This window comes from Mauremys reevesii, unplaced genomic scaffold (genome assembly GCF_016161935.1).
Source record: "Mauremys reevesii isolate NIE-2019 unplaced genomic scaffold, ASM1616193v1 Contig93, whole genome shotgun sequence".
NCBI lineage: Eukaryota > Metazoa > Chordata > Testudines > Geoemydidae > Mauremys > Mauremys reevesii.
This window is the reverse complement of record NW_024100910.1, coordinates 255,559-279,278: the sequence shown is the minus strand read 5'-3', so window position 1 is coordinate 279,278 and position 23,720 is coordinate 255,559. Positions and strand designations below refer to the sequence as shown.

The 23,720-nt window shown below is 52.3% G+C and overlaps 1 non-coding gene across 1 annotated transcript; it reads right to left on the bottom strand.

Moving 5' to 3' along the window:
* Nucleotides 1–23,647: 23,647 nt before the first annotated feature.
* TRNAE-UUC lies at nucleotides 23,648–23,720 on the bottom strand. The gene has a single exon. It is a non-coding gene; the product is annotated as a tRNA-Glu (tRNA).

Below are 23,720 nucleotides of genomic sequence, written 5' to 3'. Positions count from 1 at the left end.
TAACCATCGGATCTTGAAATTCATACATTGAATGACCTCAAGAAAGTGCTCTTAGATGAGCTCCAGTCCAACAAGTGTGCACAGTAATTATTCAGCCAGTATTTTAGGAGAACTGCAATGTTAGAGAGAATCATGAACTGCTCAGAGACAATTAATGCAGAGAAGCAGCACAATCCATGAAACATATAACTGGTTACGACTTATTTACTTGGTCTTAAAAGAGAACAAAAAGGCCTTGAGTCTCCTCCCTGTCATTAACGCCCTGCTCAGCCAATCAGGGTAGAGACTGAGGATGGAAGGCTGAGGGGTCTCACCAGAGAGCTCAAAGGATGGCCCAGGTCACTGGTGGGGATCACTGCCCCAGCACTACTGCAGCTCCACAGTTTTGGGCGAGCGATTTCACCAGGACATTGCAACATCGTTCACAATCCACATGAGTGGAGACTGTTCATTGATTCATCAAAGACGAAGTCTTAAAGATGTTTTACTGCGTAATGGCAATGGTTTGCCATGAATTCCACTTGGTGATGCAGTCCATAGGAAGGAAACCTAGGACAACATGAAACAACAACATGAAACCTCTCGGAGGCTCTTATCTGCTCCACAGGAACGTCTGTCTTCTCATTCAATTAGCAGTGGGAAAGGGGATGCAATGTCTGCCCCCAGCCAGACCACCAACCCCATCAGACACCCTCCCCCGCTGGTGCACCAGGGTCTCCCCCAGACCGACAACAGCTATGAATTAAAACCCCACAGTGTTTGTTGGGGCTACTGGAGATGCTGAAATCTCACTCTTGTCTCTCTCCTCCTGCCTCCACCTCCGAGCCAGGCACTGGGCAGTTCAGTGGGAAGGGATGAACTGATGACAGTGGAGGAAAAAAATCAAAAACCAAAAGTGAAGCCAAAAGCGCAAGCCGGGCAGGCAAGGCAAATCGCAGGCTTCTGCCATAGACTAGTCCTCCCCGCTCTTCCAATAACCCACCCAAACCACGACACCACAGACCCCACGTTCCTGGTGTAGCTCCACCTTCCAGTGGGGAAGTGGGGAACCAATTACTAACACACACAGCATATTCCTGAGGCGCAGTGCTGGGAGCTGGGGGGATCTGGTGGGCACCTCACTGTGGGATTCACGAGTGGCTCCGGCAGCATCCATGCAATCAAGCCGCTCCACATGCCGTTGTGCCGAGGGATAACAGCGCCTGGAGGGGTTGCTGCTGGTCACTAGCAGGGCATTGTGGGAGACAGACCAGGCTGGAGAGGGTTCGGGGGCACAGCGGATCCCATCACAGCGTGTCCCCCCAGCACCCACAGGGAATATCGTGCCCCTAGGAGGAGCGTTTGGGCTTTGCTGTGATGTGTCACTTTCCAGCCTGTGCTCTGTCTTTTCTCCTGTGCACACCCATGTCAATCAGGCATTGCTCAGCTGGGCTCTGCAGAGACCGGACTGGCTACACCCCGTGACGGGACTGAGGGGGGGCAGTGCTGAGCGTCACAGGACCTGGTTTCAGCAGCGAGAAAATCCAGGAACAACCGAATTGTTGTTTCACCCACGAAAGCTCATGCTGCAAAAACGTCTGTTAGTCTATAAGGTGCCACAGGATTCTTTGCTGCTTTTACAGGAACAACCCAGTGATCCACTAAGCGGAGTTAGGGGCCTGAACTCCCTGTATGATGCACGGGCAACACAGGCACCTTACAACATAACTCCCAACCACCAGCTCCCCAGGCAGGGAGCCAGCCAAGCCCGCCCAGGGAGACACTGACAACGGGGAGGTGTCCTAGCCCTGCTCCTCTCTCACAGATAGGTCCTGTGCTCCCAGCACCCACCTGCCATGTGGGAGATCCAGGTTCAATTCCCTCTGTCCAGCTGCAGAGAGTAGCTCAGGGACGTGAGTACCAAGCTCAGGGCAGACTGTTACACACCAGGGCACTCCCCATGGGGACTGGGAGCTTCCACCCCCCGAGAGCGAACTCCCCAGGCACACGAACAGCCTGAGCAGGGAGTCACAGACAGTCCCCTTCGGCACTGGGGGCTATCCTGCCACCAAGGCAAGTCTGCCTTTGGGCTAGATCTGTGCCTCAGGGAGGCCTGAGGCCACAGGCATGAGCTTGGGCTGCCAGCATCACCCCCGCCCCCCGCCACTGTCCACAAGGGAGAAAGGATTTGAACCGGGGTCCCTCATGCTTCAGGTCAGTGCACGAAGCAGTGTGCCGTGGTGGGGCTCTGTCCAGCTCTCCCTTTGAAGGGGGTTCATTGGGGCTAACTAATGAGAGCGAGTGGGGCAGGGGGATCAGCTCCCCGGTGTGTCCTAATTCCTGCCTCTCAGCTGGGTGCCTGAACTACTGGACGCTGTCATCCAAATACCATTGCTAGAAATAAACAATGAAAAGGTGCAGAACTCCAGGGAGCTCAGGACAGGGAGACTAACTCAGGCAATCAGAGCAGCAGATAAGACAAACCTTGAGCTACTCTGAGGCTCCAAGCAGACATGTTACCGAGACGGAAACTGGCCAGGAATTCTCTGAAACGGCGTAAACACGTCTAAAAGTATCAGTTTGCTTTATGATGAGGGGATGGGGGGAGGGAGGTTTAAACTATTTCCCTGAATCACATCTCCCTTGGCAGCTCAGTCACCATTTCAGCTAGAGCAGAGCGGTGGAGCCTGGGCACTGGGCCACTCGGGGCCTTTAACACCACAGCCCTGGGGAGGGGGGGCTGAGATGGACCATCCTGCAAGGAACATGAGTCCTTCTACCATCCACCACACCCTAGTGTGGAACTGCTGCTGCCGGCTCACCCCATCTGTGGGAACTTCTATCCCCTCTGTCTCCCTCTAGCTGGGGGTTTTCCCTTCTGCACCTACCTGGCATGGCAGCCCCCGTCTGAACCCCAGATCCTGTCCCAGTTTTGTCCCTCTTCCCATCCCGCCCCTCCGATTTCCCCCCTTCAGGGGGATTTTCTGGCCTTTGATTGCAGGGAGCAGATTCTGATGGCGCGTGAGGGCAGCAGCTTGCAGCTGTTACTGAGCATGTGAGAAGAGCATTAGAAGAGAAGACCGGCCAGACTTGGTCAAACCAAAGCTCCATCTAGCCCAGTGTCCTGTCGGCCGATAGCGGCCGGTGCCAGGTGCCCCAGAGGGAATGAACAGACAGGAATCATCCAGGGAGCCATCCCCTGTCGCCCAATTCCCAGCTTGTGACAGACAGAGGTTAGGGGCACCATCCCTGCCCACCCTGGCCAACAGCCATTGATGGACCTGTCCTCCACAGAAACACAGAATCCTAGACAATGAGGGTTGGAAGAGACCCCAGGAGGTCATCCAGCCTAAGCCCCTGCTGAAAGCAGGACCACGAATCTCTCTAGTTTCCTTTTCATCACAGGACCCTGCTCAGGAACAGTGAAGTTGCAAGATCTAACAGGAAACAGCTTCAGTAAGAAGGGCAGCTCCTCTTCCTCCTCCCCTCCCGTGGGGACGAGCAGCCCCCAACAGCCTCTCTGCCCCCCTCCTTCAACCCATTGCCCCTTCAGCCTCCCCAACTGCCCCCATCACCCCTTTATCCTCCCTCAACTTCCCCATTACCCTCTTCAGCCTCCCTCAACTGCCCCAATTGCCCCCTTCTGCCTCCCACAACTGCCCCGGTCCCTTCCTCATTGTCCCCTCAGCTTTCCCCTGCCCCCAGGCTCCTCCCCAGCTGCCCTTTCAGTCTCCCCTACATCCAACTGCCTCCTTCAGCCTCCCCCAAACCCCGCACCCAGCTGCCTGACCTGACCCCTTTAGCCTCCCTTCACCCCGACTGCCCCTTCCCCTCACACACTCCTCCTCTGCCTCGCCCCAAGTTCCTGACTCCACCACTGCAGATCCCTTCTCCACAACCATCTGCTTCTCCATCATGGGGAACAGGAGCAGAAAATGCTTTTAAAAACCTTTGCAAAGTAAAAGTAAAATAAGCCAAGCAACTCCTCCTTGCTTTGTGCTGGGTGCCCAGCTGTGGGCTTGTGTGGGGGTGATGGTGTGAGTGTGGGGAGGGGTGTTCTGAGCACACCCGGTCAGGAAGGGGTGGAGTTGGCCAAAGGGGCAGGTTGAATCTTTAGCAGAGAATTCCTTTCTCCATTGTGTTAGCTAAGCGTTGCTGTTAAATGTCAGCCGACGAATGCAGCATTTGAAACAATCTGATTCTAACCCCCCACCCTCTCAGTTGCTGTAGTTCTCACATCCTCTGCTCTTGTGATGTCACCACATGACATGGTGTCTTATTCCCATAGTGTCCTGTAGGTTAGACAGGACTTAAGTTTATAAGGTAAAAACTGAAGCATAACTCCATCCCTTCCTCCTTTGACTTAGGAAAAATAAATCCTGTTCCCTCCCCCTGCCCCAGCCCGACCCAGCCAAGCCCCACCAGCGCTGCTGTGGCCAGGAGACAGGTGCCCTCTCACCTGACCCTGATCTGCTGTGGTGAGAGAGAGCTGTGGGGGAGTCCTCTCTCCCTGGGGCAACCTGCACTCCAAGCCCCTTATTCTCAGCCCCACCCCAGAGGCCGCATCCCTAGCCGGAGCCCTCACACCCCTGCACCCCAACCCTTTGCTCCAGCTCTCAGCCTCTCATCCCCAACCCCACCCCAGAGACTGCACCCCCAGCCGGAGCCCTGGCACCCCAACCTCTGCCCTTCCTGAGCCCCCCTCCACACTCCTAACCCTTCAGTCTCACCACGTCACACACCATCCATGTGCAGAATGAAGTTTGGAATGAGCACCAATAGACAGGTGATGTGTCACACCTCACCTCCGTATTGGTGCACACAACAAAATTCATTCCGCACACGGACATAGCAAATTAGAGGAAACACTGCTCCTGACTTTCAACCTCTCTCTCAGATCTTCAATTTCATACGCTGACTGATCAGAATAAAGTGCCCTCAAGTGAGCTACAGACCAACAGTGGTTCATAGTAATTATTCAGCAAGTATTTTAGAAGACCTAGAACATTAGAGGAAATCATCACCTGCTAAGAGACAATTAATGGAGAGAAGCAGCAAGATTAATCCCGTACATTGGATTGGTTGTGACTTCTTTGCCTGATTTGAAAAAAGACCAAAAGGACCTGAGTCTCCTCACTCTCAATAGCCCCCTGCTCGGCCAATCACCACTGAGACTCTGAGGGGCGGGAGGCTGAGGGGTCTCACCAGATGTCCCAAAGGATGGCCCAGGTCACCATCACAGGGGATCACTCTCAGATCCAGCCCCACCTCTTGGTGAGGACCTCTGCAATGAGAGCAACCCCCTCCCCCGCCCACACTCCAGACACGTCCCTCATTGTTAGAAGGAGGGAAGCTGGGAAAAGGGAAAAAAGAAGCAAGAGGCGAAAGGAGGGAGGAAAGAGGAAAAGGGAAACCAAAAAGGATACACCCCAATGTCCCCAGGGATTCCAATCATCAAAACCTAGGGAGGAAATCAAATTCTGCCACCTGAAGCCAGTGCTGTCTGTGCCTAGAATGCTGCCTGCGCCAGGTGGATCAGACGGAACAGGTTCCAAACCTCTCTGAGCCTCTTACCTTCTCAAAGGGAAGTTTCTTTTCGGCACAGTCAGTGGTAGGAAAGGAGAAAACTCCACAGAGGTTCCTCCTCATGCTCACATCCGTGAATCCTAATTCTCTCTCAGCCCTCGAGGAGAGACCTCACGAAGGAGACTTGCGGCAGCAAAGCCGGGAGGTCTCAGAGACTGGCCTGGCCCTACACCTCTGTCCTGCCCGGCTGATGTCGGGGTCTCTGTGAGGTCACCCTCCCCACCACCTTGCCCAATAGGCCGAGTTCCTGCAAAAGGCCTTTGTGATGTCACTGCCACACCCACCCTCCTCAAAGCTGATGTCCTGCCCTGGCCAGACTCGTTGGGTGTTTGAGTTGTTTCCCTGGATCTGGGGTTGCCAACTTTCTGACCCAACAAAACTGAACACCCTCATCCTGCCCCTTCACCGAGGTCCCGGCCCGCTCAATCCATCTCCCTCCGTCGCCGCTCTCCCCACGCTCACTCACTCGCTGTTTTCACCGGGCTGAGAAGGGCTGAGGAGAGTCCTTCAACTGGGTGTTGTCGGGACAGACCTGGGAAGGAGGCTGCCTGCCAAACACCTTTAAGAGGAGCCGTCCCTCCCTGTCAGAAAATCATCTCCCTCCTTCAGTTCAGTGACCGCCTGAATTGTTCCTTGTCTCGGCAGGGCCGGAGGATTGAAAGCAGCAATGTCAAACCCCTGTGCAGCTAGCAGGAATGGACACAGACTCTCCCTTGTATCTCAACAGATATTTAGTTTTACTCTTGGTAAACTACAAGGCTAAAGAGACGGGCACTGGCACCAGATCTAAGGAATGAAATACAACACAATCATCATCGTTATGCCCATCGTTGCCCCTTTAATCTTCCGTTGTCTCTCTCTGACCACCATCACCCTCCGTCGGTTCACTGAGATTGCCACACTCATTGCTTCCAACACACACCTGATCTCCAATTTTGCAGCCAAAAGAAAAGTGATAGGCTTTCTTTACCATAGTGTTTATACTGCACTTTTGTGATGCAAAAGTCACTTCACCACAAACATAGCACAAGTTATCTGCACTGTTCACACAAGTACGAGGCATCTCTGCTCACTTTGGCTAAAGAGAAATGGGTCCCTTTGCAAAATCAAACACTGACAAATAAGAGAGCAAGACACTGTATGATTTCTAGAGCTGATATAGGGCAATTGGTTCAGCTTCATTATGATTGCATCATCCATGACTTCTAGGAATAACATGATGCAATTCATATCATGTATGAGGCAATACCAGCTTCAGATTGTATCCTTCATTGTTTTGCCTAAAAAGCAAGTACTGTCCAAAGCCATTCATAGATTTATTCATAGATCCAGTCAAAGATGGATTTTAGTCATTACTGGTTTAAATTGAGATCCCGTCCCTTTATAACTCACTTATCCTCCGCCATTCCCAAGTCAAGGGTCATAAATACTGACCCAATAGCATATCTTGAAAACTAGAGCCAATCAAGAATTTTAAGCATCATTTTCGTTCTCAGTGACCCAGAATTAGTAAAGTTGGACTCCATTTATTTCAGAAGCATTTTGGCTGTAGAGCAGTGTAACAAGCCTCTCCTAGCTGCCTCCTGGTGGGGGGAGGCTGGGGAGCTGTGGGGACCTGTTTGAGAGGGTCACTAGTAGCAGCGTAGCACAGGAGGTGTCCTATCGGGTTGAGTCATTGCAGATGATGATGTAGTGCAGCAGACCCCCGTTTTGCCAACCGTGCATTAGGCAGCTTTCCATGTTAAGCGAACTCCCAGTGCCCACAGGTGCAGCAGCCGGCGATTTGTCCTGTGGCCGCCAGGTGGCGCTGCAGCCTCGCACTTTCCTGTTCCCCGGGTATGGGAAGGTTTGAGAAGGTGAGCTGGCTCCACCCGCCCCGGTTAGTTGCCGCCAGTGCGGTCTGCTGTGTAAGGGCTGAAAGAGTCAATTTGACTGGCATTTTATGATCTTTCAATCATGAAGGGAGCAACTGCTTACCCTGACTGAAGCATCTTATCTCGTTTCCAAATTAAAGTGTCTCCTCTTGTGTGCAAAGAGACACTTTAAGGACGCCACAAACGGGAGATGCTTTTGGTTTGGAAAACGAACTATTTTTGCAAAGATTTTTCATCCAAATTGATTTAGGATTAATGGGGTCAAATTCCATGCTGTGCCCTGTGGCTTTAAGGCATTGGAGAACTGCTGAAGAGGTTAAAGGCCGCAGAGCTGGGTAGCTGGGGGTGGGGCCTCCAAAGTTATTGTGCTCTGGTGAGACTGAGCAGTTGTGGGATTGTGCAAGCTGTGGTGTTTACATGCACATAGAAAATGTAATGAAACTCCATTTTTAAAACCACTTATGTCTGGGAATGGAAGAGAAGCTCTTTGAAATAAGTGTCCCCTTCATACTCTTCAAGATCACTGGCTCCAACACTGCCTCAGGGAACTCAGTGGTGGTGCATTTGAGGGTGGATCGAGAGGTTTTTGGTTCAAGTCCACCTGCTCTCTTACATGTCCTCTTTTTTAAGTGATCTATATTTTCATATCCATCTCCTGTATGTTCAGGAGTTCCGCTGAACGGGGACGTGAAATGAATTTCATCATTCAATATATTCCTGTTAAAATGTACAAACACTGAGGAAAGCTGTCCATCAGCTGAAATCCGTTCCGGTCCTCTGAGGCGCTAGTTTGTTTTCATTCTTGAAACAAAGATAGAGTACGACTGTAGATTTGCAGGTCCTTGTTCTCCACGAGCGATGCCGTGGAGAAGAAGAAGAACCAGTGGCTATCAAGTGGACACTAGGAGTTTAGTGCCTTCCAAGGAGTATTGGGGGCAAAAGACATATCTGGCTTCAAGACTACGCTTAATACTTTTATGGAGGGGATTTTTTTAACAGCAGCCTGGCTCAAGAGCATTGGCCAATATGGACTATATTGTCTTCTTTGCTTCTCTGTCCTAATCTAAAGCCTTTCTAATGCTGTGTTTCAGTTGACTAATAAACCCTGCTATATTTTAACAGTCTGCCCAGTGTCACAGCAAAAACTTGCTGAGGTGCATTGAAGCATGAATGAGGAGCAGTCTCTGAACAGGAGTGTCATTCAGCTGGACCTGCTGGCAGAGCTCACAGGTTGAAATAGGAGTGTTGAATCCAGAGGCTCAGTCTCAAGTGTTGAAGCTACATGGTCTCTCCTTGTGGAAGAGTGGGACCCCTTGGGGGTCCAGCGCACTCAAGGGGCACCTCCCAAGGACTGTTTAAAAGCCAGGGCATTGCACAGATCCTGTGCATCCATGACACTGCGCCAGATGTTAAGCCTTATGGGAAAAAGAGATAAAACAAGAAAAGGATCTAAATGTGTATTTACCATTGCACCCTCATCAGTCCTTGTGGGAATCCCTCATCAGTTACAAAGTGTATTAAAACCTTCCCTAAGGCTCACCTCTTGGTTATCAGGTCGTGTCAGTTTTGTTAGAGGGCTTTCCCTCCCCCCGCCCACTTCCCTGGTTCTTGTCACGCAGACAGCAAGCAGCAAAAGACCAGAAGTCCGAAGGGCAGATAGTGCGATGTTTATTGGGGTTATTTCCAAGCAAGCAGATTCCGAAGCCCTTCACACCAGTCGGGCTCATCGCTGTACGCCCAGAGAGTCTGTTCCCCAGTGTGCCGTTCCCAGCTCTGAGGCCGCAGAGCGTTTAGCCTGCATCACCCGACCCAGCTCGGAGGACACAGAGCCTTGTCTGTGTCCCTGTTCCCATTTCCCCATTAATAAACCTGATTCCAATTTCCTTCCTCCTGTTTGACCCCACTTTATATAGTCATATTCCCAGCTACACCTTAACCAATCATTTTACTGAAATGTAACTAACCAGTCCTAACGTATTGCAACATAATTACCTAACCAATTATATCCTACTATCCTAATTAACTTACACCCAGCAAAATTAATTATACCGCTGGCAGAAAAATTACAGAACCAGAAAAGTGGTGGACATAAAGATAAAACAATACAGAAATGAGGGTACCACAACTGTTGATAAGTGATTTCTTGCCAGACAGGATGCTATCAAACTAAATTTTCTTTAAGCATTTTAATATCTATTTCGTTATCGGGTGGTTCTACCCCTTCCCCCATTCTGTGGTTGTCTTGTCTAGTTAGATTGTAAATCGTTTAGGGCATGGGCCATCTACTATTCTGTGTTTGTACTTTGCCTAGCACAATGGGGACCCACTGTTAGCTGGTCCTTAGGCACTAAGGTAATACATATGATTTATAATAATAATAACTCTCCTGCCACTTTGAGCCAAGGAAGCTGGCCTTGGGACGTTACTGCTTAAAAATGAGCTGCGGTTAAAACTTCTTTGTGACAAGTATCCCACAAATTCCACTGACCTCCCTTGTTTTCTTTGCCTGGCGTAGGGTTTCTAAATTCCAAACCTGATGTGATCTCGCAGCTGGAACGAGGGGAAGAGCCGTGGGTCCCAGACCGCCAGGGCTCTGAGAAAGAAGTGCTCCCGAGAGCTGCCTGCACAGGTGAGGGATTGGTTAAACCAACTCAAAAACTCTCCATGAATACAGGAAACATTTGGGATGCCCTACAAAGACCTTGTGAGCTCTGCAAGTTCAGGATTGTTCCCTTCAGATGTGGAATCATTAGGCAGATGTCACTCATGGCTTCCCACCTACCCTAACTGACAACTGGCAGCAGGTCCCTCCCCAATCTCACTTTCCCCTGAGTGTTGTGGTGAGATGCACACCCAGAACTGATCCCTTCCTCTCTCATCTGGGGAAGGGTTTGAGGAAAATGAGCTCCTGATAGGTTTGATCTCTCCCACACGTATTTTGGTTTGTTCATCCCTTTTTCCTTCTTGTCTCTGAGATTTCCTTTCTCTCCAGCGCAGGGAGTGACCTATGTCTGATTCTCTCTGTCTCCCATCAGGTGTTGGGATGGTGAGTGAGAATGAGGAGAATCCCCAGTAGGAAGATGCTGAGCAAGTAGAACCACATAGGACATTATCAGGAAGACCCAAAGGGAATGTTTCCTGAGAGTTGTGCACTCCCAGAAAAAGCAAAAGCCTGTGAGTCTCAGCAGAGGCCAGAGGAAAACCTGAGTAGCCTCTCAGACCTTATTACACACGAGAGAATCAACTTGGAAGAGACACACTACACATGGCATGAGTGTGGGAAAAGCATCAATGGGAGTTCAGACCTTTCACACATCAGGGGATCCACAGAGGAGAGAGACCCTACATGTGCTCTGAGTGTGGGAAAAGCTTCAGTCGGAGCTCCTACCTTATCACACATAGGAGAATCCACACGGGTGAGAAACCTTATGGATGCTCTGAGTGTGGGAAACGCTTCAGTTGGAGATATGCCCTTGTCGCGCATCAGAGAATCCACACAGGAGAGAAACCCTACACGTGCTCTGAGTGTGGGAAATGCTTCAGTCGGTCGTCAGCCCTTATCACACCTCAGATAATCCACACAGGTGAGAAACCTTATGGATGCTCTGAGTGCGGGAAAAGCTTCAAACAGAGCCCTAGCCTGAGCAGGCATCGTAGAATCCACACAGGAGAGAGACCCTACACATGCTCTGAGTGTGGAAAACCTTCATTGACAGCTCAAACCTTGTCAGACATCGTAGAATCCACAGTGGAGAGAGACCCTACACATGCTCTGCATTTGGGAAAAGCTTCAATCAGAGGACGTTCCTATTAGACATCAGACAAGCCACATGGGAGAGAATGTGAGAAATGCCTTGATTAGGGCTGGCCAAAGCCTGAGCGTCACGGTTTGACTGTTCCCCATTTCAAAGCAATTGTTAGTCATCAAGTCCTCTTCGGGAACAAATTGTTTCATTCCCGTTGCTTTGATGTTGCTTCAAGTTTTGCTGAGAGCAGATATTTTTATTATCATTTTCCTCAGTTAAAATATATTGAACTATAACAAAGAGCAGGAACAGGGCAGGGATAGGGGAAAATGTCATTTCATCCACTGTAACAACAAAAGTAGTTAGGTAAATCAGAGAGATTCCCTTATTCCCTGTATTGTCAGAGTGGGGAATGAACAACAATCTACAGCAATGCCATTAACACAAACACACTCTCAGCCTGCTCCAGCCAGAAGGGAAATGGGCAGGAATTCTCACTGTTCAGCCCAGGACACACTTACACTGATGCGCAGCCGTGAGTGTGCTGGGGAAGCTGGTCTGAGCAAACACTTGAAGTGATAATTCAGTGAGAACTGAATCATCATGCAGTGGAACAGCTGTACATCAAGTAGGTGTGGCCGAGTGGTTAAGGCGATGGACTAGAAATCCCTTGGGGTCACCTCATGCAGGTTTAAATCCTGCCAACTACGCAAGCACTGTGCTGTTGTTGTTGTTATTATTGTAGTCTTAGTGCCTGAGCATCCACAGTGCAAATTGGAGCCAGATCTAGCTTCACTCTGTCTACACTTAAAATGCTGCTGTGGCATTGCTATAGCACTTTGGAGTAGACAGTGACTGGAGGGGTTTTCCCATCCCTGTAATAGCTGCATTGACAGAACAATTCTTCCTTTTCTTTAGCACTATCTAACCAGGGCTTAGGTCACCTTAACTCTATGGGTTTGGGGGGAGGGGGGATTCACACCCTGAGAGACGTCGCTCTGTCAGTTCAGTGCCCAGCGTACACCAGCCCTTAGATCCCTCTTGGTATTTCAATGCAGGCACTGACCTGTGAGAGGAAAACATCAGCTCACAAACACACAGACTGAATTCCCCACATTTCATCTCGCTGCACTTTCCAGAAAGTCATGAAATTCAATTCATTCTTGCTAGGACAGAGAACAAATAAGTGACACTAAGTTTTTGGCTTGGGTAACTAACATTAAGTGTTTCATGACTATAGTAGAAACCTGTCCTGATGCCTCTAACTAACACCATTGCGTGAAATAGGAACAGAGACAAAGCTTGTCAGTGACGACTAATTTCACAAATGATCTTCCCAATATTAATTTCTACGCTGCCCCCATTGGAGGTCTGGGCATCTCCAGTGTCACTGCTCTGCGTTCACCTTCCCCTTAGAATTGTTCTCGGACATTCGCCTTCCTCTGCAGCGTGGGGCACGGGTCACTTGCTGGAGGATTCCCTGCACCTTGAAGTCTTTAAGCCACGATTTGAGGATTTCAGTAACTCAGACATAGGTCCTGTAGGGGTTTGTTACAGGAGTGGGTGGGTGAGATTCTGTGGCCTGCATTGTGCAGGAGGTCAGACTAGATGATCATAATGGTCCCTTCTGACCTTAAGTCTATGAATCTATTCCCAAATTTGGAAAATTGTGCAGTTCAGAATGTGAATAGTGACCCCGTCTCCTTCCTGCACCTGCTCTACCTTGCTCCACAGCAGCTTCTCCCCCTGCAGAGTCACTCCAGCACGGCAGTGCAGCCGCCCAGGGTTCAGCAGGGGCCCCGGCAAGGACAGTGGGTGCAGCTAACAGCCCGGTGTGCCTGGCAGTGATTCAGCTGTAAAAAAGCAACCCCCCCTCCACAGAAGTACAGAGACCTGATTTCCCCAACTTTAACATCATGACCCCTCTAGAAAGCCACCCGTGTCAGTTGTCTTTTCACAGGGAGATGCAAAAATCAACTTACATCAATTTTTAAGTTGAGTAAATAAAGTTGAGGAGATAGTTGTTAACCTCACAAAAATATATTAAAGATCCCTCAACATAACACCTGAAGGTGAAATATGAACAGAGACAAACCTTGTCAGCAAAGGCTCATTTCCCAAACGATCTTCAAAATGTTACTAATTCCCACCCTCCTCCACCGGAGCTCTGTGCAGTGTAACTGTTCTGCAGGCAGCTTCCCATTCAATGCTGTTGTGGGACATTCCCAGACTTGGAAATGTACCAACGACAGAATTTGAAGAGCAAACCTGGCTCCCCGCACCAGGCGGGATTTGAGTGTTTTGTCCCTGTCACTTAGAGTTTGTCAATAGTACAGACGCCAGGGGCAGGACTCCAGGCTCTGCTTGAGGGATCCTGGCACAGGGGCTGGGGTGGGGGGAGGGAAAGGATTGTAGATTCTGACCTGTGCTCTAGAGAGGAGGTAATAATTGAAGGGAGCGTGTTTGTCTCCTCTCCTCCGTGTCCCAGGGCTGGAATTCTACATTCCACAGGACCAAATGAGGGGGTGATGCCACTTGGTTAATGGAAACCAGTGCTCTAGGTGCAGCTTGAACTCACAACCTCAGCATAGCTCCTCAGCACTGCTCTATAAGTACTGTGCACTAACTAATTGCACCACTGGAGAACATGCTTGCTATGATTTTCTGAGCCCCCCCCCCCAGGTTGATAAAGGCAAGGAGTGACCCCAAAACTGAGCTGAGAGCGGATAGCAACAAGTGTTGGTACTTGGTGGGGTGGATTCTTCTTAAGGGTTCCAGGCACCATTTCACCCTTTTGTTCTTCCCTGTGTAATAACAGAGCTGGTTAAGACTCAATGGAGAGTCTTGCTGCAGACCAACAGATCTGAAATCACTGATAACCAGCTCTAAGCATTAGTCCTGCTTTGGGAGAGTGTCTCTCATGCAAGAAACTGCCCAGTCTGCGCTAGCAGTGAGGCTCCTCACTAACAGCTGAAATCAGGAGAGCTGTGTGACGTGCAGGGCCCCAGGGGGGCCTGAACAGGGGGGAACACCACCCCAGGACTTTAAAAATGGGAGGGCTCTGCCTTGCCACTTTGTAATGACCGTAAGGGCAAGTGAGGGAGGAGAGCAGTGAGCAGGAGGAAGGGGCAGCATAGGAGTCTATCCAGCTCTGAATCTTGTTTTCTCACAGTAGCCAATACCAGGTCTCCCAAAGCCACTCCTCAAGGCAGCACTGGGAGTTGAACCCAGGATCTTCTGTTTACAAAACAGGCACTTTAACCAGCTAAGCCATGGTACCTGCTGTTATTTAAAGCATCGTGTCTGCCCACACCTGACTCTCTGCCAATCCCCACTGGGACCTGACAAGTGTTGCTCCTGTTTGGATTGTGTAAAGCAGAGGAGCAGCTGAAGTTTTGCTCCCAAGGTGTGTGTGAGATTCTTTGGACAGGTCTACACTACAAAATTTGGTTGGTGTAATTACATTACTTAGGCTGGCAATGCAGTTATATCAACCTAATCCCAGTGTAGAATCATAGAATATCAGAGTTGGAAAGGACCTCAAGAAATCATCTAGTTCAAACGCCTGCTCAAAGCAGGACCACTCCCCAGACAGTTTTTTGCCCCAATCCCTAAATGGCCCCCTCAAGGATTGAACTCATAACCTGAGGTTTAGCAAGCCAATGTACAAACCATTGAGCTATTCCTCTCTCCAGATGGTAACTCAACTGTCAGAACTTTCTGGAGCTATGAAATGGGAGAGGCCCAGCCTCTGTAGCAGGAATGCAGGGCAGGCGAGTTCACGGCAGGCATGGTGGGATACTGGTGGAGGCCAGTCATGGTGATATAATGACCAGCAGCATTTACACTGACAATTTGTCTTTTTAAGTTTGCTGCAAAAAGCTCTAGACCTCTCGTCAAGGTGTTTTTATTTTGTCACCAAAACAGGGCAGTTTTGTCGCCAGACGTGGTATTGCAGTTTGTGTACCAGCCACAAGCTGCCAACCGAGGGAGCATTGTGTGTTTTTCACACACCTGAGCAATATAATGATGCTGAAATAACTTTGTAGTGCAGACATGGCCAAAGATTCACACACACACACACACACACACACACACACACACACACACACAGCTTGCAAGGAAAAGCTCACCTGCTTCTCTGCTTTGCAGAATCCAAACACATGCAAAGCGTGTCAGGCTCTGGTGGAGCTGTCAGGGAGTCAGCTGTGGGCATCACTGTGCCTTAGCTCTAGGTAGGCACCATGGCTTAGCTGGCTAAAGCACCTACCTTCTAAACAAGAGATCCTGAGTTCAACTCCCAGTGGTGCCTTGTTGAGTAACTCTTTGGGTACCTGATATTAGCTGCTGTCAGAGGACAAAATACAGCATTAGGTGGGCCTTTGGTCCAGCCCAGGGTGGCTGTTTTTATGGTTTAAATTACACTCACAGGCACTGATAACAGAGTTACTGAAAGTTTGGGAGTTAAGAGCTGATAGGTCAGTGTTCCAGCCCATCACAGATGACCCCACTCCCTCTGGGACAGGGGCAGGTATGGGATCTCACACCAAATGCTCATTGTGGCTGCCAGAATCTGTGGGCAGCTCATTTAGTTTCCACCCAGGATTGAGTCCTGCTTCGTGCACCGTGTGTGAGAATGAAAATCCTAAACCGCCCTTTGAAATAACGAAAGCAGCAGGACATGTTATTGTCCCTGTCCCAAAGCAGACAGACCAATGGAGAAATGCCATTGACTCCAGGCAATACTCCACTGCCATTTTACCTTTTTCACTTTGCTAAACTCCCTCCCAACTTTGAGGGCTCCCAGAACCTGATATTGAGCTTGAGCTGAGATGTCTACAGTGCAAATTTACCACCCCATGGCCCTAGCCTGGGAGCCTGCACTGGCACGGGACAGCCCTGGGTGTTTCATTGCAGTGTGGACATAGCCTAGCATTATGTCTACACTGCCATTAACACACCCAAGTCACTATTCTCAAACCCTGGGTCAGTTGATTCAGGCTTGTGGGGCTTGTGCTGCAGGGTTATAAAATTACAGTGTAGACACTTGGGCTTCAGCCCAGCCTCCAAGACCCCACGAGGGGTGAGGGTCTCCGAGCCTGGGCTCCAGTCTGAGCCCCAGGAGCCCAAATCAGATCATCCAGGCCAGCCGGGCCACAGGGATTTTATCACAGTATAGATGCCCTCTCAGGGTATGTCTACACTGCAATGTAAGCCCAGGGTTAGCAGAAGTCATGTCAGCAGCCCCAACACATAAACATAAACCATGAGGGAAAGACCCACCCCCAAATAAGCTAGGCAGTGTCCTTCTCCCTACGGTTCATAAGTCCAGCAACCAAAAGTCCTTTAACATGAGCCATCCCCTCTCCCACCCCACTCACAGCTGTTGTCCTTAGTCAGTGCAAGCCCAGAGGTGCCTCTGTAGAGTTCACCTGCCTGCCTGGATGGAAAAGGGGGAAAATAAGAAGGCACCGTACTCACTGTGTTGTCTAGGGACTCACTCATCCCTCCACTGCCACCCTGTCCTAACATTGATCTAACCCCTAAATTTTAGTATTGGGACCCAGTCCCCAGCCTCACTCCCAACCAGAGCCTGCTCCTCTTCACCCTTCTCCTCTGTCCCAACCCACAGCCCCCTCCTATTCCCAGTGCCCCTCAATCCCAACCCACAGGCCCCTTCTATTCCCAGTGCCCTCAATCCCAATCCACAGGCCCCCGCCTCACGCTGCTCCTCAATCCCAACCCACAGCTCCTCCTTCCTCCAGCAGCAGGTGCTTCAGACCCTCAGGAAGATTTTCTTGCAAGGTTTCGTGTATGAGTCTGCATGTGGATTTACAGTATGTTGGAAATAGGTTGGGTTGCTTGCCGAAATGATCACTTGTGGCTGGTGTTGCATTCCCAGTCTCCATGTTATTGGGGCAGGAGAAACAAAGGGTTGTTATCCTCGATGTGTGAACCAGGGACTCAACCCTGGGTGGAAACTAAATGAGCTGCCCACAGATTCTGGCAGCCACAATGAGCATTTGGTGCGAGAGCCCAAACCTGCCTCTGTCCCAGAGGGAGGAGTTCATCCACGAGGGGCTTGGCCCACTGACCTATCAGCTCTTAAATCCCAAACTTTCAGTAATTCTATTATCAGTGCCTGTGAGTGTAATTTAAACCATAAGAAAAACCACACTGGGCTAGACCAAAGGTCCATCTAGCTCTGTATTTTGTCTTCTGACAGTAGCCAATACCAGGTGCTCTCAAAACATCTCAACAAGGCACCACTGGGAGTTGAACCCAGGATCTCTTGTTTACAAAACAGGTACTTTAACCAGCTAAACCATAGAGCCTGCCTGTGACTAAGGTACAGTGTCTGCTCACACCTGACTCCTGGGCCCCACCTGGCCCCACAAAGCAGAGGAGCAGGTGAGGTTTTCCTTGCAAGCTGTGTGTGTGTGAATCTTTGGCCAGATCTGCACTACAAAGTTATTTCAGCAGAATTATATTGCTCTGGTGTGTGAAAACACACAACGCTCCTCGGTCAGCAGCTTTTGGCTGGTGTACACACTGCAATGCCACGTTTGGCGACAAACTGCCCTGTTTTGGTGGCAAAATAAAACCACTTCAATGAGAACAGTAGAGCTTTTGCAGCAAACTTAAAGTGACAGAGTGTCAGTGTAGACACTGCTGTTCATTATATCACCATAACTGGCCTCTGCCAGTATCCCACAATACCCTCTGTGAACTCGCCTGCCCTGCAGTCCTGCTACAGAGCCATGGGCCTCTCCCCTGTCATAGCTCCAGGAAGTTCTGACAGCTGAGCCTGCTGCTCTGCTCCAGCAGCCAGGAGCAAATCACTGCTGTGGATGCTGCTCTCTCCCACCCTGCGAATACAGATCAGGGTGGCGGGAACTTCCTTGAATGGGGGAGCACCGGCATCTGAACTGTGACACCCCCAGGACACCCTTCCTCGAGGAGGCTCTTACCGCCTAAACAGGGTCGGCTGTTTTCAAGTAAAATCACTAAAAGGGAAGGAGAAAACTCGAAAGAGGTTCCTCCTGGCGCTCAGGTACGTGAACCCCAATACTCCCCAGTCCTCAAAGAGAGACCTGGAGAGGAGACTTGCTGAAGCAAAGCCACAGGGTCTCTGAGGTTTCCCTGGCCCCTCGCCCCTGTCCTGCCTGGCTGATGTCAGCATCTCTCTGTGAGGTCACCACCTCCCACCACCTTTGGCCAATAGTCTGAGGTCCTGCAAAAGGCCTTTGTGATGTCACTGCCTGTCACGGACTCACAGATCGTGCCCACTCTTGGCCCCGTGCGGTCCATGGGGGGTGCCCCTTTCAGAGCAACAGCCCTTCTCGGGGGTCCACTCTCTCTGGGGTCAGGCCCTCCACCTCCTGGAGCTGCCCTCTCTGAGCCTTAGCACGTCTGTCTCTCGCCGTGGGCCCTCAGGAGTCCACGCACTCTGGACCCCTGGACCTCCTCACCCCAAAGGGGTGATGCCCCCTGTTCTCTAGCCCAGAGCGACTCTCAGCCAGCGTAAAACAGGAGGGTTTAATGAGAGTTGAACACAGCACAGGAAACTCTCAGGGCCTCAGGCCTGGCCTCTCACAATAACAGCACATCCCAGTCCCCCTGCAGCCAGGTGGGCTCTGCCTGCTTCCCCTCGCCAGCCCCAAGCCCCCCGCTTCCCAGCTAGGCCTCCGATATCTCCGGCCCCAAGCCCCACCGCTGTCCATTGTCTTTTCTCCAGGTAAACAGGGTTGCCTGGGCCTCCTCTCCTCTCCGCCCTCCTCTGGCTGGAACAGGTTGGTCACGGGGTCCTCTCCCGCAGCCCATTGTCCTCCCACTGGCCAGAACCGCCTGTGACTCCTGAGCTGGGTCTCCGGGTCACCAGGTCACCAGTCGCTGGGGTCTCCATCCTCCAGGCCATCAGCCGGGTCCCAAGTCCTCTCCGGTCTTCTGTAGCAACAAACTCCCTTTCCCCTCACCTCGTTAAACCAGTAACACCTGGGAACACTGAGTCCAACTCCTGTGCATGCAAACCACTGGAAAACACAGCAAACCCTAAGAAAATCCCCCACTTTGTCACAGAGCCCAGCACCTCTCCTCCTCTGGGCACCTAGAGCAGAGGCGGCTGGTGCTGATGGCTCCAAGGGAAGGCTTAAAAGCCACAGAACAATTGAGGTCAGGGCTAGAGGAGGGCAGGACCATGCCTAGGTGTGGCCTTCAGACAGGCACAAAGCACCCAGCCAGGCCAAACACCCACTGAAGGCCACCCGCAGACAAGCATGCGGGCGGCTGCTGATGCTCTGTGGCCATTATCGAAGACGGTAGGAAAGCAGGGCCAGCCCCTGGTGGGGCCTCTACTGCTCCCACTCAAGGTGCTCGCTTGCCGTGGGGCAGGAGATTTTACCCCAAGAGGCTTTTCCCCAGCTGGCGAGAAGCAGAGAAACACCCAGGCTCCCAAGGCGCTATGTAGCAACCCCCCTCAAGCACAGGGACAGATGCACATTTGGAAGAGGGAAACTGCTCTACACCCTAGCCCGGGCAGCCGCCCATTTTCTTTGGCAAGTCAGGAATGGCAAAGGCGAGACTGGAAGCACCTGGGGCTCATGCCCCAGCCTTTGTGACGCCCACCCCCAACTCTTCCCGGGCTCTAGCTGAAGCCAGAGCATTGGCCTGAGTGGCCAAGAAGAGGTTCAGGCCCTGAAGGGAGCAGGACTTTCAGCACAAAGGTAAAACCGGACAAGCACAACCACGAAGGGACTCAAACCCTCAATTGTCTAATCTAAAGTCAGACGCCTTAGCCATTAGACCACATGGTAAAAGTCCCTCTAGGTACTTCTTTGGAAAAGGCAGACACTGATGCGTCCGACGAAGTGGGGATTCCCCCACGAAAGCTCATGCTCCAGTACGTCTGTTAGTCTATAAGGTGCCACAGGACTCTTTGCTGCTTTTGCAGACACTGTGTTTCTCAGGTCAGCTACTGAGGGGGGCCGAGACTCTCTGGGCACAAGAAGTGGAGTTCCCAGCGACACGTGAGACTTAATAGTCTGGAGCCAGGTGCAGGGCTTTGGCAGGGAGGCTCGGGCATGGGGGCTGGGGTGCAGCGGATGGACCGGCTGTCTAGGTGGGGAGATTTAGTCTCACCGAGGAGGAAACCTGATGATAGGCAGTGGCCAGGGCCGGTGCAACCACTAGGCGAACTAGTCGGCCGTCCAGGGTGCCAAGTGGTTGGGGCACCGAAAATCGCACTCAGGGGAGGCAGTGGAGTGGAGGTGAGCTGGGGCAGGGGGCTGGGAGGTTTGGGGGAGGCTGCCTGCAGCAAGCAATGGGGGCGTGCAGGGGAACCACTCCTGTCCCAGCTCACCTCTGCTCCGTCTTCTGCCCTGAGCACGCCGCCCCGCTCTAATTCTCCTCCTTCCAGGCTTGCGGCACTAAACAGCTGATTGGCACCGCAAGCCTGGGAGGCGGAGAAGTGGAGCGGTGCCGCGAGCTCAGGGAGAAGGCGGAGTGGAGGTGAGCTGGGGTGGGGAGCTGCTGCAGGGGCTGCCCGGCTCTTCCCCAGGGCCCCTGCCCCGCCCCTCCCTGCACTCCCTGCATGGTAAGTGGAGTGACCCAGCCCCAGCCTGGTCCACTTCCTGGCTCCCAGCCACGCCGCCAGCGAGTGCTGTGGGCGGTTCCCTCCTCAAGCTTGAGAGCCAGGGGAGCAGAGCAGGCTGGAGCCCCAGGCCTCCGTGGGGCAAGCAGAGGGGGCTGGTCCCAGGCCTCCGTGGGGATGGGGGCTGGCTACCTCCTGCGGAAGTGGAGTTACCCGGCCCCAGCCTGCTCTGCCCCCTGGCTCTCAGGCTTGTGTTGGTGTTGGCTAGATTTGTGCGGTGTTTGTGTATATTAGCAATTGTGTGTGTGTGTGTCAGGATTCATGCATGTGTCTGTGTATGTTTGCAATTGTGTGTGTGTGTATGCGCTCTGCCGCCTCTGCCGGCACGACAACTATTTCTCTGTATGTCGCAGCCCCATACCGTCGACCCCAGTGGAGATTTCCCCATCTTACAAGGGCTGGCTGGCCTGACCCTTCTCCCCTCTGCGGAATGTGGCGGGGCTGCAGCTCCCCCTGTGGGGCAGGAGTGCCACGGTGTGGGGTGCTGGTCTCCAATGCACCAGGAGAGTAGCTCAGTTGAGGCAGGGCAGGGCGTGTGGTGTCCGTTCTGCGTTGCCTGGTGCTGGGCCATTGCACAATCCCCAGCCACGCTGCACAGCGCACCCCAAGAGGGGACAAAGGGTCCAAGCACATGATCCTGCATGAGGGGATCATTCTCATTGGTAGCCCTCCAGTGGCAGGGAGTTCTGCAGGCCTTGGCACATGCTGTGGGGGGCCGGAGGTCCTTGGCTTGGGGGCTGTGGGAGTGAACTGCGTGCAGTTGTATCTCTGAGCACGATTGTGAATATTATGGTGTGTGTGGGGGGGGTGATTGTGAGTGTGGCTGGGGGCGGTGATTGTTGCTCTCTTTGGGGGTTGGGCTAGCATGTCCCTCTGGGTGTGTGGTGTCTGAGTGTTCTTGCGATTGTGTGAGTCTCTTTGTGCGTCAGAGTGTGTGTATGTATGTGTGTGTGTGACTTGCTGCAGAATACAAAATCCTGTAAAGCCATTTCCTAGTGGTTAGCCCAGCAACACACTGATACAAACAGTGTCACAGATGCACACACACACAGAGTAGGGCTCAGCCCCACCAGCAGGGGCAGCAGGGACACACACGTCTCTCCTGGGCCAGCTTGGACAATTTCCCATCACGACCCGGCACAGTGCTGGTGCCCCCACACGGGGTTGGGCAGTGACGGCAGATGTGCCGGATCTGTAAAAGCAGCAAAGAGTCCTGTGGCTCCTCATAGAATAACAGCCGTGTTGGAGCATGAGCTTTCATGGGTGAATCCCCACTTCGTCGGATGGATTCAGAAGGAAGCACTTTGGGAAAATCAGTCAAGGCCCTTAGCTGAGCTGAGACACAGACCCAGTGACCCCTGCACCACCCTGGGAGGGGAGTGGGGTTGAGTGGTCAGAGCAGGGAGGGGGCTGGGCACCAGGACCCCTGGGTTCTATCCCTGGCTCTGGGGGTGGAGTGAACTGGGATCCAGGACTCCTGGTTTCCATAGGGGAAACTGTTTTTCCCTGTGCTTCCCTCCCTAGTGATCCCAGCCCAGCCCCCTAGTGGAGACTGAGCACAAGTGGGGGGAGTTGTTCTCCCACTTTGGACTTATGATTCAAACCCCTCCCCCAGGGGCTATGATATCATGAAATCTGCCCCCCACCCCCAACACAGAGAAAACTGGTGGGATTCTGTCCACACGCAGAGAATTTTCTCCGCCGGGCTCCTTCGGTTCATCTCGCTGCTCTCCCTACTGCCGCCAGACACTGCTCATCTGCATAGCCCCGCCCATGGACACGTGACACCTTCTGTCCTGCTGGTTTCAAGTGAGTGAGTTGCCCTCGGGGAGTGAGCAGGTCCCAGCACGTCACAGCCCCAGCCAGGGCCGGCTCCAGGCACCAGCTCAGCAAGCAGGTGCTTGGGGCAGCCCAGGGGAAGGGGCGGCATGTCGGGGTCTTTGGCAGCAATTCGGCAGCGGGTCCCTCGGTCCCTCTTGGAGGGAAGGACCTGCCACTGAATTGCTGCTGAAGAAGAAAGTGGTGCAGTGGAGCTGCCGCCGATTGTGATCACAGATTTTTTTTTTCCTGCCGCTTGGGGCGGCAAAAACCCTGGAGCCGGCCCTGGCCCCAGCACACGGCACTGCCCCAGCACACGTCATAGCACGTCACAGCCTGGGGCAGGGAGATATTGGGGAAGGGGATGAGGGGAGAGACCCAGCCCCATAGACCCATAGGGGCAGCGGGATATGGGGGGGCAGGAGAGGGGATGGCGGGGGAGAGACCCATCTCCATAGACCCCCAGAGGCAGGAACTGAGGGGAGAAGGGGGGTTGGCAGAGACCCAGCCCGGGGTGCAGGGGAAATGGGGTGGTTTGGAAGGAGAAGAGACACATGGCAGGACAGGGAAACCGACTCACTCCGAATACATGCAGAGCAGGGCAGGTCGGAGGCAGATCATGCTGGTCCCAGGGTAATTTCAGGGGGTTCTGATTCCCCACTCAGCTGGGGGGCTCACCTCTGGGCTGAGGAGGATGCAGGGGCTGTGTGTGTGTGTCAGGCTGGGGGAGCTGCCTGGGCAGAGGTGCTGGAACTGGGGGTGCTGAGCCACGTAAATTATCCCGATCTAAACGCCATTGTAGAGAACACTATGTTGGCACACCGCTTCCTGGCAGCCAGAGACTGTGCTTTCTACACCTGCTCCTGTGGATGTGACCTCTCTCCTGATTGCTAAGGAAAGGAGCCTTTCCAGGAAATGGCCACAGCTTCTGGGAATCCGCATGTGGCTGTGAACAGAATTTGGCTCCTGGAACACAAGGCAACTTAAAAGCTGAGCACGCAGACAGGGGCTTGAACCCTGGCCCCTCAGATTGAAAGCCTGATGCTCTACCACCTGAGCTACCTGGGC